General features: G+C 41.9%; 1 pseudogene; it reads right to left on the bottom strand.

Moving 5' to 3' along the window:
- Nucleotides 1-595: 595 nt before the first annotated feature.
- On the bottom strand, nt 596-16,293 carry LOC141581228 (small ribosomal subunit protein uS13-like; annotated as a pseudogene).
- Nucleotides 16,294-16,839: the final 546 nt, after the last annotated feature.

The raw sequence follows: 16,839 nt of genomic DNA, 5'->3' as shown, positions 1-16,839 counted from the left end.
TAACTTTCTTTTTCTAAGAAATTGTGGGTGAATCCAGCTACCTAATGGGAGGAATGACTGAAAAAAGGCTCAGGGAAGCCCTCGTGAGTGGTAAGTGGCAAAAGCAGAATTCAACTCTTGATCTCCTAACCCAGTTCCCCAGCAGTTTTGCGTCATTTGGCACAGCCAGTGGGCTGTATGTGGTTCCCTAGAGCCATACTGTGGGAGCTGAAATAGATGACCTTGACCGGTGCAGTGGGTCATGCCTGTAATCCTAGGGAGGATTTGGGAGGCTGAGGATCATCTGAGGTCAGGAGTTCAAGACCGGTCTGGCCAACATGGCAAAACCTTTCTCTATTAAAGATACAAAAAATTAGCCAGGCATGGTGGTGCGTGCCTGTAATGCCAGCTACTCGGGAAACTGAGACAGGAGAATCACTTGAACCCAGGAGGCAGAGGTTACAGGGAGCTGAGATCATGCCATTGCACTCTCACCTGGGTGACGAGTGAGCAAGACTCCATTGCAAAAAAAAAAAAAAAAAAAAAAAAAAAAAAAAATAGAATGAACTCATGGAGGTCGGAGTAGCTCCCCTTCATATACATATGTTTAAGGACATTATTTTATTTGAAGAAAGAGTGTCATAGTGAAAGAAAGATTGCCTTGTCCATACCATGTGACCTTCAATTTTAGGAAGATTCTACTAAGATAAAATCTGGAAGCCATTCTCAGGTAGGTCTGTGAACACCAGCGTCCTTACTAGAGACCTGGTCTGGTCCTTTTTGTCCAAAAAGGCATATTGGAATAAAAAGCATTTACCTTTGGGCCATTGATTCATACACATGTGAATCGATGTCCCCATGAATGACTGAAGAAGTTCTCATTTGTCATTTTGCCATTTCTGACAATTGTTGCTGAGATTTTAATATTTATTCTCTGTAAGAATGGCAGGATGGTTCTGAGTGTGGGCTTTGGTCAAAAACCCTGGGTTTGTAGCTGGCCCTGCCACTTACTATGTCACCTGGGGCAACTTAAAACAAAACAAAACAGAATAATATTTTTTAAAAGCCCTTTCTGTCATGTATGACTGAAGATGAAGTAAGCTAATATATTTAAAGCACAGAGTAAGTGCTCCATATGTATCTGGTGTTATTACTATTGTTGCTGTCATTGTTATTTGAGGGACCCATGCGGAAGCCCTGCATCATGTCTGGCATCAAGTTCTGAAATGGGTTCAGCCTCATCATCCAAAAGCCCTAAATTCTTGTCTTAGGCCTGTAAGTTGTTGCTGTCATAGGTGATGGTGTTTAGAACAGAGCTGTATCCACAATAGCGTAAGCCTGGTGGACTCGTGTATGAATAACTTACCTCTGGAAAGGAGGCTGGCAAGCAGCTCCCACTTCCCCGGAGTGGTTGGTGGTGGAGCTAACAATGGCAGCCAGAAGCACTGTTCTCTCACCAGCAGGCAACTGCAGGCTTTCGATCTGTTGTAGTTGGCTCAGCTAAAACCCATACTTCCAATTTTCACACTATCTGTAAACGTTTAATTCGAAAGGCTTTCCTATTTAATATCAAACAAGTGAGAAAAAAATCTCATCAGCTCATCAGGGCTGTGTCAGATTTTCATTGGGATATGGCGGCAACTGGACCTCAGCTGTGCAGAGACCTCAGTAGGATTTCTCAAATGACTGAGTGGAGAGCAATCCATCAGCTTACTGAAATCTCACATGCCATTTGGTTTAAATATTAAGGTTCCTTTGAGGTTAAGTAAGTATTAGAACCAGAAAGAAGGCAGGATTACAATCTGTCAGCCTGGGCTCCACATGCTGCGGTTGTCACAAATACACCTCTTTTCAGCAAGAGGGGTCACTACCAGCCCCAAATCACCCCAATTCCACTTACCAATCAGGCCTGGACTTCCACATCCCCATCAACCTGTGCCTGAGGCTGCTCAACCCACAGTTCCGACTGACAGACAGTCCCACAAAAATATAATGTGAGCCACCAACGGGAGGCACATGTCACTTTAAATTTCTAGTAGCCACAGTGTAAAAGAGTAAAAAGCAGCAGAGGAAATAAATTTTAATAAATTTAACCCAACAGATCCAAAATAGTTTCATTTATCATGTTATCAATATAAAAATTAATAATGAGATGTTTCACTTTTTTTGTGCTAAGTCTTTGCAATCTGGTGTGTGTCTTATATGCACACACACCTCCATTGGGACTAGCCACCTTTCCAGGGTTCAATAGCTACTGTATTGGACAGGGCAGAGCTAGGCTGTAGACTAGATTCATTCCACACATTGCACTACATCTCAAAGCAGCAGGCCAGTGGTGAAAACACCCAGCTGAGTCTGAGGAAGGGTCTTGAGAGGCTGAGAAGAATTGAGAGGACCATGTGAAACTGAATCTATCACCACAGCTCCTTTTGAAGAGCATTTGTTTGCAATAACTTTTATAAACATCACTGCCCCTCTCCCCTTTGTTTCTCAGTTTGGGGACCCTATTTATCTCTGACGGAGAAGAGTATTATTTTCTCAGCTGCAAATCATGTTAATTGGGCAGTAGATAGATAGGAATGTGGAGTAAACACCCCTAATACCTTTACTGCTTTTGATGACTTTTCCAGCCCCATACTGTAGATACTGTATTGAAGGGTGGAGAACAGCCCCCTCTTCCTGCTTAGTATGACAAGCCCCTGTCTACTGCAAGGAGGTGGTGGGGTCTCGAATGCATGCCAATGTGAATGCATTTCAAAATCTGGATGCCTCGTTCTTTGCTTTTATTTGATATTCAGATAACTTGGATGATTTGGCCAGAGTAACTGCGAAAAAGCAAGTTATCAGTAGTCTTCAAGACAAGATAACAATGGAGGGTTGTTGCAGTGCGTAGTGGCATTTGGTTAAAGCACTAATTTCTTTCTTTCTTTCTTTTAAACAGAGTTTTGCTCTTGTTGCCCAGGCTGGAGTGTAGTGGCTTGATCTTGGCTCACCGCAACTACCATCACCCAAGTTCAAGCAATTCTCCTGCCTCGGCCTCCTGAGTAGCTGGGATTACAGGCGTGTGCCACCGTGCCTGGCTAATTTGTTATTTTTAGTAGAGATGGGGTTTCTCCATGTTCATCAGGCTGGTCTCGAACTCCTGACTTCAGGCGATCCACCCACCTCAGCCTCCCAGAGCGCTGGAATTACAGGCATGAGCCACCATGCTCGGCTAGCACTAATTTCTTTTCTGGAGAGTCACTCTGCCCCTTGCTTCTCCTCCCATAACACGCTAGCCTTTCAGCAGTCAGGTCACTGGATGCCTGATCAGTAAGGGATGATGAGAGGTCTGTCTCTTCCAAAGTGGGATAAGATGGGTTGCGAAGAAGAGGGAAAGGTGAAGGGGCATAATGCCGACCCAATCTCTGGTAAACCAGTTGTAGGAACAAATACCCATGTGAGTTGAAGATATAGAAATAGGTTTCCATAAAACTATCCTGCCTTGTGCCCACTGGAACATCTTCATAAAACACAAGGGCAGGTTAACATAGTTTCGTATCTGTTGGCTTGGAGAGCATACCACAACCTTCCCCAGAGAGTCATAAACTGTTTTCCTTCAGAGTCCTCAGTATGACCCTGTTATTCTTCCTCGGGTCCAAATCCTCATCCAGTTCCAGGAGGGCTTCTCCACAGAGCAACACAGCTGTGGCACACAGAGCCCCAAGACTGCAGAAGACCTGCACACTCAAATTCCCGGGCAATGCTCAACCACAACGCCAGGAAGAACACAGCTGTCTCGGGGTGAGTTTATTAGCACCTAAAATATTGGAATGAAAAGCATTTACCTTTCCTTATTTGGAATTCGCCTTCACCATTGTTCACCCTCTTCTGCCCTCTGCTGCCCACAAACAATGAAAAATAGTGAAGATCAAAATTGCCTGAGGAGCCTGTTAAAATACAGACTGTTATTCCTCCCATTCACAGAGATTCTGATTCAGTAGATCTAGGAGCATGGCCCAGGAATCTGCACTTGTAGGAGTATTCCAGGATTTTTTTTTTTTTACCACTCCTCTACAGACCACAACCTTGGAAGCCTTGCTGGTTGTTGGCTGGAGTAATGCTGTTTCAATGTCGAGAGTATAATGTCAATATCAATGTGACTTTTTTTTTCTGTGCATTTAAAAGGTAGCATTATGACTTCAGGATTGTGTTGTATTTAAGGAAATGTACTTATGCATCTTCCTGATCCCCGGTAGACATCAAAATCATTAAAAGAACTTTTAATTCCCAAAAGTTTCAAAACCATCTTAGAGGGCAGCCAGACTTTGTCCTGGGTTAACAATGTAAAGGTACTCGCTCATTACATTGCCCTTTAGTGGGAAGAATCAAAGGGATTGTCATGCCCCTGTGGCCTCCTTCGAGGAGCTTTGTATGCTTTACACCATGTAACCCTGTTATCCCAGCCATAGTCGATGGGTCTAAGGATAGGTGCCTTATCTGTAACCTGCATGTATAAGACGACAGTGACTTATGAGTGATCAGTCCAACAAGCGTGCTCTGCGCTATCGAATGACTGGTATATCTTCCCTCTGAGTTTGCACGCATCACGCAAAGGGGAGGTCAGCTAAGGGGAGGACAGCAGGCAAAGTAAAGCACACCAGCAATGCTGCATCAGCATCGGCATATCGTGGGATATCAGAATGAGCAACTGCAGTAACTAGCGATTTACTGTGTAAGAGCTACCATACTATAGCCATTGTAAGAGCTAGTATTTATTAAGCATCTACTATGTGGCAGATAAGGTGCTAAGTTTTCGTGTTTTTTTTTGTTTGTTTTTACTTACAGTATTTCATTGAACCCATATAAAGGCCTCATGGTTATATGGTATGACCTGTTTGTTAATATTCTGGCTGGGTGAGGTGGTTCATGCCTGTAATCCCAGCACTTTGGGAGGCCTAGGCAGGTGGATTGCCTGAACTCAGGAGTTCAAAACCACCCTGGACAACATGGTGAAACCCCGTCTCTATTAAAATATGAAAAAAATTAGCCGGGCATGGCGGTGTACGCCTGTAATCTCAGCTACTCTGGAGGCTGAGGTGGGAGAATCGCTTGACCCCAGGGGGTGGAGGGTGCAGTGAGCCAAGATCATGCCACCGCACTCCAGCTTGGGTGACAGAGTGACTCCGTCTCAAAAAAAAATTGTTAATATTCTCATTTTACAGATGAGGAAATTGAGCCTTGACAAGGTTAACAATTTGCCCAAGGTCAGCAAGTAAATGTCAATGGTGAAATTCAAACCCAGTTAATTTTTTCGGAGCTCATATGTATACTGAAGACAGGGCTGGCTACATAATTTGCAGAGGCCAGTGCCAAATGGAAATGTGGGACTCCTTGTTCAAAAAGCAGGGAAAAAGTGTCATCGATATTAAAGCTTATTCTTTTCTTCCAAGGTCTTGATCTTGCCTAGCCACGTTATTTGTATTTGCTAGTCAATGTCATTCTAAATCAAGAAAAATTACATATGAAAATTATTAGCATAAATGTTACTATTCATCTTTATATTGTGTAGTACCAGTTTTAAATGTCAGTTGTAACTCATATGCAGAATCACGGAAATTGCACAATTGAGATTTTATAGCTCATACGTACATTTGTATTTTGCACAAAACTAACTCATTTTTTTTTTTTTTTTGAGACTGAGTTTTGCTCATCACTCAGGCTGGAGTGCAGCGGCACAGTCTTGGGTCACTGCAACTTCTGCCTCCTGGGTTCAAGCAATTCTCATGCCTCAGCCTCCCGAGTAGCTGGGATTACAGGTGCTGGCCACCACGCCCGGCTAATTTAAGTATTTTCAGTAGAGACGGGGTTTCACCATGTTGGCCAGTCTGGTCTCAAACTCATGACCTCAAGTACACCACCATGCCTGGCTAATTTTTTTTTGTATTTTTCGTAGAGACGGGGTTTCATCATGTTGGTCTGGCTGGTCTCAAACTCCTGACCTCAAATGATTTGCCTGCCTTGGCCTCTCAAAGTGCTGAGGTTACAGGCATGAGCCACCATGCTCAGCTTCATCTGTTTTATTTTATTTTATTTTTAGGTATATAAACTATTTATTAACAGTCAAGGCCTATAGACTTATTTCTTCCTGGACACAACCACAGTGTGGCCATGGCGGCTGGTGGTCTTGGTGTGCTGGCCTGGGACAAAGGCCCCAGAAGTGGTGCAGCCCTCTATGCGCCGGGATCTTCTTCAGTAGCTCCAGGTCTTCACGGAGCTTGTTGTCCAGACCATTGGCCAGGACCTGGCTATATTTTCCATCCTTTACATCCTTCTGTCTGTTCAAGAACCAGTCTGGGATCTTGCACTGGCGTGGATTCCATATAATGGTGATCACACGTTCCACCTCATCCTTAGTGAGTTCTCCTGCCCTCTTGGTGAGGTCAGTGTCTGCTTTCCTCAACACCACATGAGTGTATCTTTGGCCCACACCCTTAATGGCAGTGATGGGAAAGGCGATTTTCCTCCGCCCATCAATGTTGGTGTTGAGTACTCACAAAATATGCTGGAACTTTTCAGGGATCACTAGAGACATGGCGGCCGCACAAGCAGCAGCGTGTAGGCCTCCTGCGGAAGAGCGCCTCATCTGTTCCTATTTGACTTCTTCATACATGCATATTACACCGGCACTCTACTCTGGGCTACTGACAAGGAAGGACTGAAAAGAACAGAAACTGGAGATTGTCCTGTCTTCCCCTTCCTTCGATGGCATTGTTTTCAGTGTAAGAGGTGGGCTACTACAGGGAAGTTAAACAGATTAGAAAGGGTATGATAGGTTTCCTTGGTTGTTGGTGTTTCTTAGAATGCCATTGCCTTCTTTCTGCATTTGAAACAAGTTCAGGTTCGGATGGAAAGCATGGCCCTTGGGGTATGCCAGTGTCCTCTCTTTCTGGTCATAGACTCAACACAATTACTCTGTACTGTTTTGAGTCTTGTTGAACTCTTGGGCATCACGGGTCCATCCACTGAAATTCTGTGCCAAGGGGACACTGGAAATGCAGTACATCAACAGGCAGACAAGAACATTCATATTGCAACATCTCCTCTATTTGCACGAAGGCTTATCATCCCATGGACTTCACTTGTAATACGCCACAAGTTCTATAATGAAATTATTAAGAAGTCCAAGATGGTGACAGCAGAGCATTAAGCCAAGCACAGAGCCTTTCTGAACACAGAACATTGCGTGAATGCACTAGGTCAGTGGGCCCCAACCTTTTTAGCATCAGGGACCGGTTTTGTGGAAGACAGTTTATCTATGGACAGTAGGGGAGAGGAGTGGCGGGGGGATGATTACAGAGTGAAACTTTTCCACCTCAGATCACCAGGCATTAGATTCTCATAAAGAGCATGCAACCTAGATCCTAGCATGCACAGTTCACAATAGGATTTATGTTCCTATGATAATCTAATAACACTGCTGATCTGACAGGAAGTGGAGCTCAGAGGTAGTGCTTTCCTGCTGCCCACCTCCTGCAGTGAGGTCTAGTTCCTTACAGGCCACAGTCTGTGGCCCTGGGGTTGGGGACCCCTGCACTAGCTTGCGCACCTGTGAAGCTGCACCCGAATGGGATAATGACTAGTAGAGAAGTTTTTGTCATCTAGCTGTTATGGGATGATGTAAAGTCCTACTGCTTTTTGAAATATGTAGTTCCAGTCACCCCAGCAGCCCAGCTATGTATGCAGCCTCAGCAATGGATACCTACCCACTTTATTTGTTGGCAGGTTTATTTGTTGTCTTATAATTAAACCCCATTATCTGAGGCAACTAGAGTGTGTTCAGCAAAGCACCTTCTGGGCAGCCTGTGGGGCTCCTCAGACCTCTGGACCCTTCCATGGGTGGTGGGAATAGCACCTGCAGAACTTTTGCTCATCCACCAGTATCATGGTTTCCCCGGTCGCCTGCGGAGGCATCCAAGCCTGTGTTTGTTGTTCAGGATCACGGGGCTGTGGAGTGATGAGTCGGTAACAAGGGCACGGAGGCTGGTTTCCCTGTTCTTTGTCTATTACCTCAGCTCCTCAGTTTGGCCTTAGCAATTTTGCTGTTCCCTTTGTCAAAGGTTCTCGTGCTACGTCTCTGTATTTTTCCTTGCCTCTCTGTTACCTGTGACCATCCTAGAGCTTCTCCCTCCAACCCACCCTCTGCCTAGACTGCTTTCCCTAAATAACCGTTTTGATTATGCTGCTCTTCCTTAAAACATTCAGTGCGTTTCCATTGCCCACTACGTTTTATCCCATTTCCTCATCCTGGCGTTCAAGGCTCTCCATAGTCTGACTTCAGCCTACCTTCCCCTTTGTGTTTTCATTCTATCTTTATGGGCAAGAGACTGCTTGTATCTCTTTGCCTCTTTTGTGTCTCTACTCTTTTTCCTTTCTCCCCCTCCTTTCACACTTACTTTCTACATTGGATTTATCACAAGTACATGGTGTTTATTGATGTCTTTCCACTCTACAAAAACATATATATATATATCGTATATCTATCCTGTGGTCAACATCATGTAATAGGTGGGAGGGAAGTGTTTGTTAAACAATTTAGTACGCAGAATTAAATACTGTTGGCCGGACGCGATGGCTCATGCCTGTACTCCCAGCACTTTGGGAGGACGAGCTTGGCCAACATGGTGAAACCCTGTCTTTACTAAAAATACAAAAAAATTGGGCAGGCATGGTGGCGGGTACCCATAATGCCAGCTACTTGGGAGGCTGAGGCAGGAGAATCGCTTGAACCCGAGAGGCGGAGGTTGCAGTGAGCCAAGATCACACCAGTGCACTGCAGCCCAGGAGACAGTGCGAGACTCCGTCTCAAAAAAAAAAAAAAAAAAATTGTTCATTTCTCTTACTTCCCCAGAAGATAGTAACCAAAGCTGTTTTGTTTGTTTAAAGTCTAGCTAGAATGCAAGTTATCAGAAAAGCACATTAAAATAAGCTCTCATTTTCACCTATTAAATCAGGGTAGATTAAAGTAATTCCACAGCCCAAGGTCACAGATAATAGAGACATAGGAACCAGCCTGAAATCACTGGTAGGAATTATGAATTGTTACAGCTAAGGAAGGCATTTCGAGAATTATGTTTTAAAAACTTTAAAAGTGTTTACAACTTTTGACCCTCGGATTCCACTTGAAAGTACTCATTCTACAAAAAGCATCAAGGAATGTGCACAAATATTCTTATACAAAGACATTTAAAACAGAAATCCAAATATCCAACAATATGGAGCCAGTGCAATAATGGTATTGCTCTAAGTGCTAGGCAGCCATTAAAAATCATGTTTTAGGAAAAACTTCAACAACATGGAAAAATGCTTCTAATATGTAGGAAATAAAAAGCATGTTCCAAAATAATATACATAGTATGACCCCCATTTTATAAAAATATATACAAAAATGAAAAGGATATGCATCACAATGTTAACGTGATTCCTTCTAGGATTACAGTTATTTTCTGTTTTCTCCTTTGTGTTTTCCACAATGAACAAGAATCTCTTTTATAATCATTGATGATATCCCATTTTTGTAATCCCAGCCCTATTTAAGAAAAATATATGACTTGGCACCCTTGTTTTCAACTTGAGGTGGTTGGCCAGTTACCAATATTCATGAAATTTCCTGTTATTAAGTGCTATAGATTTTTAAAGGCAACAAAGAGACATAAGCATTGCTCTTCTGTGACTTTTTTTTTTTTTTTTTTAAATAAAGACAGGATTTTACCATGTTGGTCAGGCTGGTCTTGAACTCCTGACCTCAGGTGATCTGCCTGCTTTGGCCTCCAAAGTGCTTGGATTACAGGCGTGAGCCACCACTCCCGGCCTCTTCTGTGACTTATAAGTGAATGACACAGAAAGTACTGGAAAGAACCAATGACCTCTGAAGAAATAAACACATTCAAATAGCAAATATTTAGTCCTGAGCATTATATGAGATTAAATTTATTTGGTTTTTACCTTTCTTTAATATATAAATCTCAATGCCTGGCACATAATATACATTCAATCCGTGTTTGTTGAATGAATAAATCCAACGTGTGGGCAGTTGAATGATGAAAAGTGAAAGTTCTGAGGCCACTGGAGGGAGGTGTGTTTACCTGATCTACAAAAGCTCCATGACCAGTGAGACTGGGGTTCCGAGACTAATGTTGTTGTAGTCATTATATAAATTCACTGGTTGTGGCCGGGTGTGGTGGCTCACGCCTGTAATCCCAGCACTTCGGTAGGCCGAGGCAGGCAAATAATTCGAGGTCAGGAGTTTGAGACCAGCCTGACCAACATGATGAAACCCCGACTCTACTAAAAACACAAAAAAATTAGCCGGGCATGGTGGTGCATGCTTATAGCCCCAGCTACTTGGGAGGCTGAGGCAGGAGAATCGCTTGAACCTGGGAGGCGGAGGCTGCAGTGAGCCAAGGTTGCACCACTGCACTCCAGGCTGGGTGACAGAGCGAGACTGTCTCAAAAAAAATAAAAAAAAAAAAAAAAAAAAAAATGATTGGTTGTAAAACCTCGCCGTTTGCACCTCCCAACCCATCTCAGCTCTTGCAGAGCTTTCTACCTCAGAAACGCAAAGGAGTTTCCTTCAAACAGACATTACTGGAATCATCATCGTCACCATTTATTGAATGTTTCCTGTGTGCCAGACACCATAAGAACTTTATGTGCATGGTTTTATTTAATCCTCATGATAACCCTGTGAAGCAGGCATGTTATCTCCACTGTGACGAGAGAACTGAAACACAGACATTTAAGTGATTTGTCCAGTGTCATGTAACTAGCAAGGAATCTAGCCAAACTCTAAGCCCGTTCTGGGTGACTCCAAACACTGTGGGATTAGTCACCATGCTACAGACCTCCTTCCTGGAGTCGGGACACAAATTTTCAGTGGTGATTAACATGCCAGATGTACATATTTTTTCCCTATTTTCTTTTTCTTGGTGTTATCTTTAATTTTAGCTATTCTGGTGAGTGTGCAGTGCCAGTTCATGGTAGTTTTTATTTGCATCTCACTACTAATAAACTTACTGACCAATTGGATATCCTCTTCCTTTGTGAAGTGCTTGTTCAAGTTGCTGGCTAATTTTTCCACTGATTTTTTTTTTTTTTTTCCTCTTACCGAGTAACAGGACTTCTGAATAAATATCCTGGTAACAGTCTTGGTTTTGTGTTGCAAGCATCTTCTATTCCACAGCTTGTCTTTTTACTCTCTTCATTTTCTCCTTTCTTTCTTTCAAAAACTTCTCGGGGAAAATGGCAATTACATATTCAGAGGCAGAAAAAAGAGGGGGAAACATCAATTACACATTTAGAGACAGAAAACAAGGTATCCCTATCCTCCTTCATCATGATTTGGCTTCAACAGCTGTCACTAACGAACAATCTTATTTCATCTAATCCTCACCTACTTCTATTTCCCTCTCCGCCTAATAGATTATTTCGAAGTAAATCTTGAGCATTATAATATTTCATCCATAAAGATCTAAGTATGTGCCCCTAATAAATAAGGGCTCCTTTAAAAAACATACAACCACAATTTCATTATCACACCTAAAAGAGTTTAGTAATCAAGGATTTCCTAATTCATAAAATATGCAACAAGTGTTTAAATTTTTCCAATTGTCTCAAATTTTATTCTTTTACATTTTGGTAGTTTGAACAGAATCCAAATAAGGCCCAGACTCTGTAATTGGTTGATGGAGCTCTTTATACTCTTTCAGTCTACAGATTTCCTCCTATTTCTTTTTTCTGTTCTGCCATTTAGTAAACCAGCTCATTTGTCAGTGAAATTTCCAATAGTCTGGCTTTTGATTATTGTGTCACCATGCGTCATTTAATCTATTTCTCTGTTTCTATATTTTCTACAAATTGTTAGGGTTGATCAGACGCAGGTTCCATTTTATGGCACGAATACTTCCTCGGTGGTATTTCTTACTTCCAACTGGAAGCACAGAACGATGCTTAGTTGCTTCTCTTTTGTGACATTAGCAGACACTGATGACCACTGCCCCTTATTTAATCAGGGGCAGACACCCAATTACAAACCACGCATTTTGATTAATCGCTGATATTATACGACTTCATTGGATCCTACTGTTTTACTTTAAAATGTGATCTGGAGGCTGAGTCCGGGGAGAACTGCTTGAGCCCAGGAGTTAGAGGCGAGCCTGGGAGAACGTAAGACCTTATCTCTAAAAAATGAATCCATAAATTAAAAAGTAAAAAATCTGGGTGATTTGAAATAACAAATGGAATGGAAATAGAGAGGTTTCAATTTCAGTTAAAGTTTGTGATCCGAACTGAACAACCAGGCCAGTAAACAGTGTAAAGGGATGTGTCATGGTTCTCTAAAGGTCACATCCAGCATGGGGCTTAAGACTGGTAAGCAGGAACAGTATGGCCTTTAGGTGTTCAAGGAAATGTGAAGAGTGTTGGTATAGATTTTATAAAAGTATTCTAAATCCAAAATGTGTTAACTCCTGCTGAAAGAAAAACTTTGCCCAAGTACCATTTTGGAATAAATCATGGGCTTAAAGGGGTCTCTCCAAGTTCTCAACCCTCAAGGAGAGATAAACAAAGCAGCCTCTTGAACCCAGTTAAAACTCACTGTTACTTTCCTATAGGTCAAACAACAACAACAACAACAAAAACTCAGCAGGTTATATGCTTACAGGTTATCAGTTGTACTCTGTCTGGGCATGTGAATCGTGGTAGACATGCAGCGGCCTTTACTGTTAGATGGAATAAAACACAAGCGACTGCTGCTGAATAAGAATTTTCTTCTTGGAGATTCAACATTCGACATCTCAAATATAAGTCATTTGTTTGATCAGCAGACAGGATGAGACAAGGCTGTTCTAGAGGAGGCAAAGCCCTTTGAATACAGAGAGGATGAAAAGAACAGTAGGTAATTGACAAGAGTTTGGTTTTGCACGTTGGAAGCACCTTTGTGTGCTGGACACATGCTGCATTGTTGTAGCAGCAAAATAGCAGAATAAAAGGTGCTAGCTTGAAAGGGTTCTATTTACAAAGATGTTTAAAAAAAGGCAAAGCCTTCACTATGGTTAGATTTTTAGTTTTATTAATGGTTGCAGAAGCTAAACAGCACTCAAAAACAACTCTAAATTAGGAGGGCTAAAAACCAGAAAGTAGGACCAAGAACAAATTTTTTTAAATCTAAAGACTCAAATTGCAATTTTAATATAATAAGACCCCTCACTCCCTCTAATTCTCTATGGTCATAAAAATAATCCAATTAACCAGTTTTACAGAAATTGAAGTCCTACAAAGAGACTAAGTATGTCATGTTTACAGCTATATCCACAGTATCTATCACAATCCCTAGTACATAGTAGGTGTTCAACAGTGCGTTGCATTAACGAATAAAGCCCTAAAAGTCTTAAAACCAAAAGTTCCCATTGTGAACGAAAACTGTACAATGCTAAGCTAAATCTCGACAAGCTGTCATCTCAAAAATCCTGTCGAAGCTGCTTAATGAAAGTGTTGGTTTGATGCACTCCATGTCTAGAAAGTTGTAAAACAACTGGAGAAGGTCCAGAGACAAACCTGACTTGCTCCAGCTTACAGAGAATGACAGCCGGACTTGGTGTTTGCATTCTTGTCTCTGCCTTTTGGTGAGCCATTTCCACTCTAACAAAATCTTCTCATTTTTAATTTACTCTGATATTTATAAGTCTAATGACTTAATAGCATACCACACCACTCTGGCTTTCGAGGTGCCCTGGACACACATTTTTCTGATTTACCTTTATACAGATTATATGCAAACTGGCCAGAAATCCTTCAACACGAACCTCTCAGGTAAGACTTGTGGTCTCACTTCTCTCTCCAGAAACAGCCTTCTTCACAGACTCATTTAAAACCAGCTCCCTCCACCCCCATCTTCTGTCAGCTTGTCCAGACGTGGGGTACATCATTAGGCCAGGTCTTCCAGTGACTCCACTGCTTGCAAAGCAATCATTTACAGGCGTTTGGTGTTTTGCCTGACATCTGTTTGATGCTGGAACTCTAGCCTTTGTCTCAATGAATCACTTGTCGGTGAAAGTTGTGGCATTGTAGGCTGGATTTCACACTTTCAGGAGGGGTTTGCCTGTGATGGAAGTGATCTTAGGCTTTTGGAAACAACCAGTTCCCTCCACCTCCCCTTACTTCCTGAAGAAACAGGAAAATGAGAGAGTTTGGGGAACCTGGTGCTTACTCAAGACTTATTTTGATTTGTTCCCATGGGCCTGAGCCTGGCTAGCATCTCTGGGGACCACATCGCCAACTCACTTCCATGATTGAAATGTTGCTGCTAGAAACAAACAAACAAACAAACAAACAAACATTCATGTAGGCTTTTTTGAGAGCATCGGATAAAAGGAAGAGATTTTTGAAAAAGAAAGAAGGAAGGAAAGAGGTAATTCACTATTATCTGGTAGTTTGCAGAAGATCGTTTTTAAAAGCGTGGTGGAAAGGCTGTGCCGCGTTGGTCTATGTCTAGCTGGAGCAGTGGGGATAAGGAGTTGGACTGGATTATAGACCTGGCTGAGCCTAGCAAGGCATTACATCTAGAGACCACTTTATTCTCCAGACAGGGTACAAGTGACTTTCAAGGTCTATATGGTAAGTGAAGTTTCTTTGAAAGCCATCAGGCCCACACTATTCCCTTGTAGAAAGTGATTATTCATCTAGAATGCCCTGTGGAAATTCCTGTTTGCAGTCAGGACTTCAGAAGTAGAGCAAGAAAGGGAATGGGCACGGTAAGCCTAAGAACACAGTAGGTGGCCTTTTTAAACCAGGAGCCAGTGAATACAATAGGCTTCGAGGAGCAGAGATGGAATGCGAGATGAGATTACAGAGAAAAATCTGATAGAAAAATCATGGGCTTTTAATTTCTCTTAAGTTTTGCAGGAAAGGAGGATGCCAGACAAGGCATATTGGAGAGATTCTTCTTCGTGACTTTTAACTTCTTTGCCTTGGTTTCACAGTAAGTCACATCATGGAGAAGTTGTCACAGATGAATCCCCAGAAAGGGAAGTCAGAATTTCCAGATCCGATGAGACAGTAGGTGGAAGAAAAGTTTTTCATTTAAAGTTTTAAAACAAAGAGAATAGGAAAGGGGTGGGGAAACCGATATCCCATCTGAGGCTTCTAAGTCTTACAAGGGATCCTTTTCATGTTACTAAATTAGTACAAGGAGGTGTGGGGTAGGGTGCCAAACTTGGGCTCATCAGTCACTTCATGCATCTGAGTTGAAAAACTTTTAACCCTGACATGCAAATCATTTAATCATGCTGATTCACTGGTGACCAAAAGCTGTGAGCCCTTGGGAGGCAGGAATTCCCAACATGATGTGGTAATGCATTTTACAGCATTAACTTCTGATCTCCAGGAGCCAGGCTGGGGAACAAGGGAAGGCAGAGACTCTACATTCTAAAGTTTCTGCATAACAAAGACGGACCCTCCCTTCCAAATGCATTGAAAATGAGGGATCCCAAAGGGCAACTCCCACTTCCAGCCCCACCACCCCACATACCTTTTCATTTCTGTTTGCACCATTAGGTCAGGGGGTTAATGAAAATGCACTCTAAAGTTATAAAAAGGATGAAGCCAGGCACAAATATTAGATTTCCATTCAAGTCTGAATATGCAATCTGGACATGAAGAAAACTCCATTTGCTTCAAAATCTTACAGTTCTGTTCACATTTACTTGAATAGGCCTGAGATGCTTAGGAAGTTGGTAACTGCTAATTGCCTACTCCAGAAATAAACCTAGGAATGAAGGTTAGATCCCAGCTTAGAAGTGAAATGTTGTAAGCTCTCTGTATAGTCAAATACTAAGTGTTGATAATGTTGCATTTGGGACCAAGCAAACGCTGGGATTTAAAATTTTCATCTTTGATTATGTATTTTTTTCTTTTTCTCTCTTCTTCCATCCACCGCTTGATTTTTCTTTCTCCCTTTTTTTATACTTTCATCCTTAAGGATGGACCTGTAAATGGATAGTATTTCCTCTTGAGTCACTTAAAAATATTTCTTACCAGCATCAATCACCATTGAAGGAAATAATTCATTGCACCAAACTGTGCCACTCAAGTTAATTTTATAGCAGATATTATAAAATAATCCTTTGATTGAAGGATGATACTTTATAATAATATCTTGAGTCTGTTCACACACTCTGAAGGAGCAGCTTCAATGAGAGTAAATTGCTGCCGCAGACAAACCAACTGGAAAAGATACTTGGCTTTTTTTTTTTTTCCTTTTAAGGTTTTCACAATGGCTTCAAAGGAAATGCGAATTAATCATTTGTTTTGACCCAAGAGCAGCAGAACTTATTTTGGAGACAAACAGGCAACACAAATGTAAACAGAAATCTGGGACTCCCAAATGCTAAAGCTGAAAGGAGTTACTCTGAAAACATATTCTACTCAGCGTTTATTTTTTGAAGATAGTGGAAATCATAGAAATCATGAACAATACACGTTGTTCTTGCCTGGCAAATGTCCACATGAATCTGTTAGCCTCTAAGTACAGGTACAGTATTTTGTAATAGAAAGGGCGATATGGCAGTTAATTAGCAACCAATACTGTCGACTACAGTGGATACAAAGTTTTATCATATAAATTAATTGCCATTACAAAAAGGCAACTGCTTTAGCTAAGAAGGTACAAAAACTGGAAATGTCCATAAATATAACAAGAAGCTAAGTGAAGAAATACATAACAGACTGTTTTTCCTATATAATATTTGAAGACGCAAACCAAGACACCTGTGGCACTTTACACGAAAGTAGGAATACGACTCCCTCCCCTACCCATCCCACCCC

This window comes from Saimiri boliviensis, chromosome 1 (genome assembly GCF_048565385.1).
Source record: "Saimiri boliviensis isolate mSaiBol1 chromosome 1, mSaiBol1.pri, whole genome shotgun sequence".
Lineage (NCBI taxonomy): Eukaryota > Metazoa > Chordata > Mammalia > Primates > Cebidae > Saimiri > Saimiri boliviensis.
The sequence above is the reverse complement of the archived record's forward strand: the minus strand, read 5'-3'. Positions and strand labels throughout refer to the sequence as shown.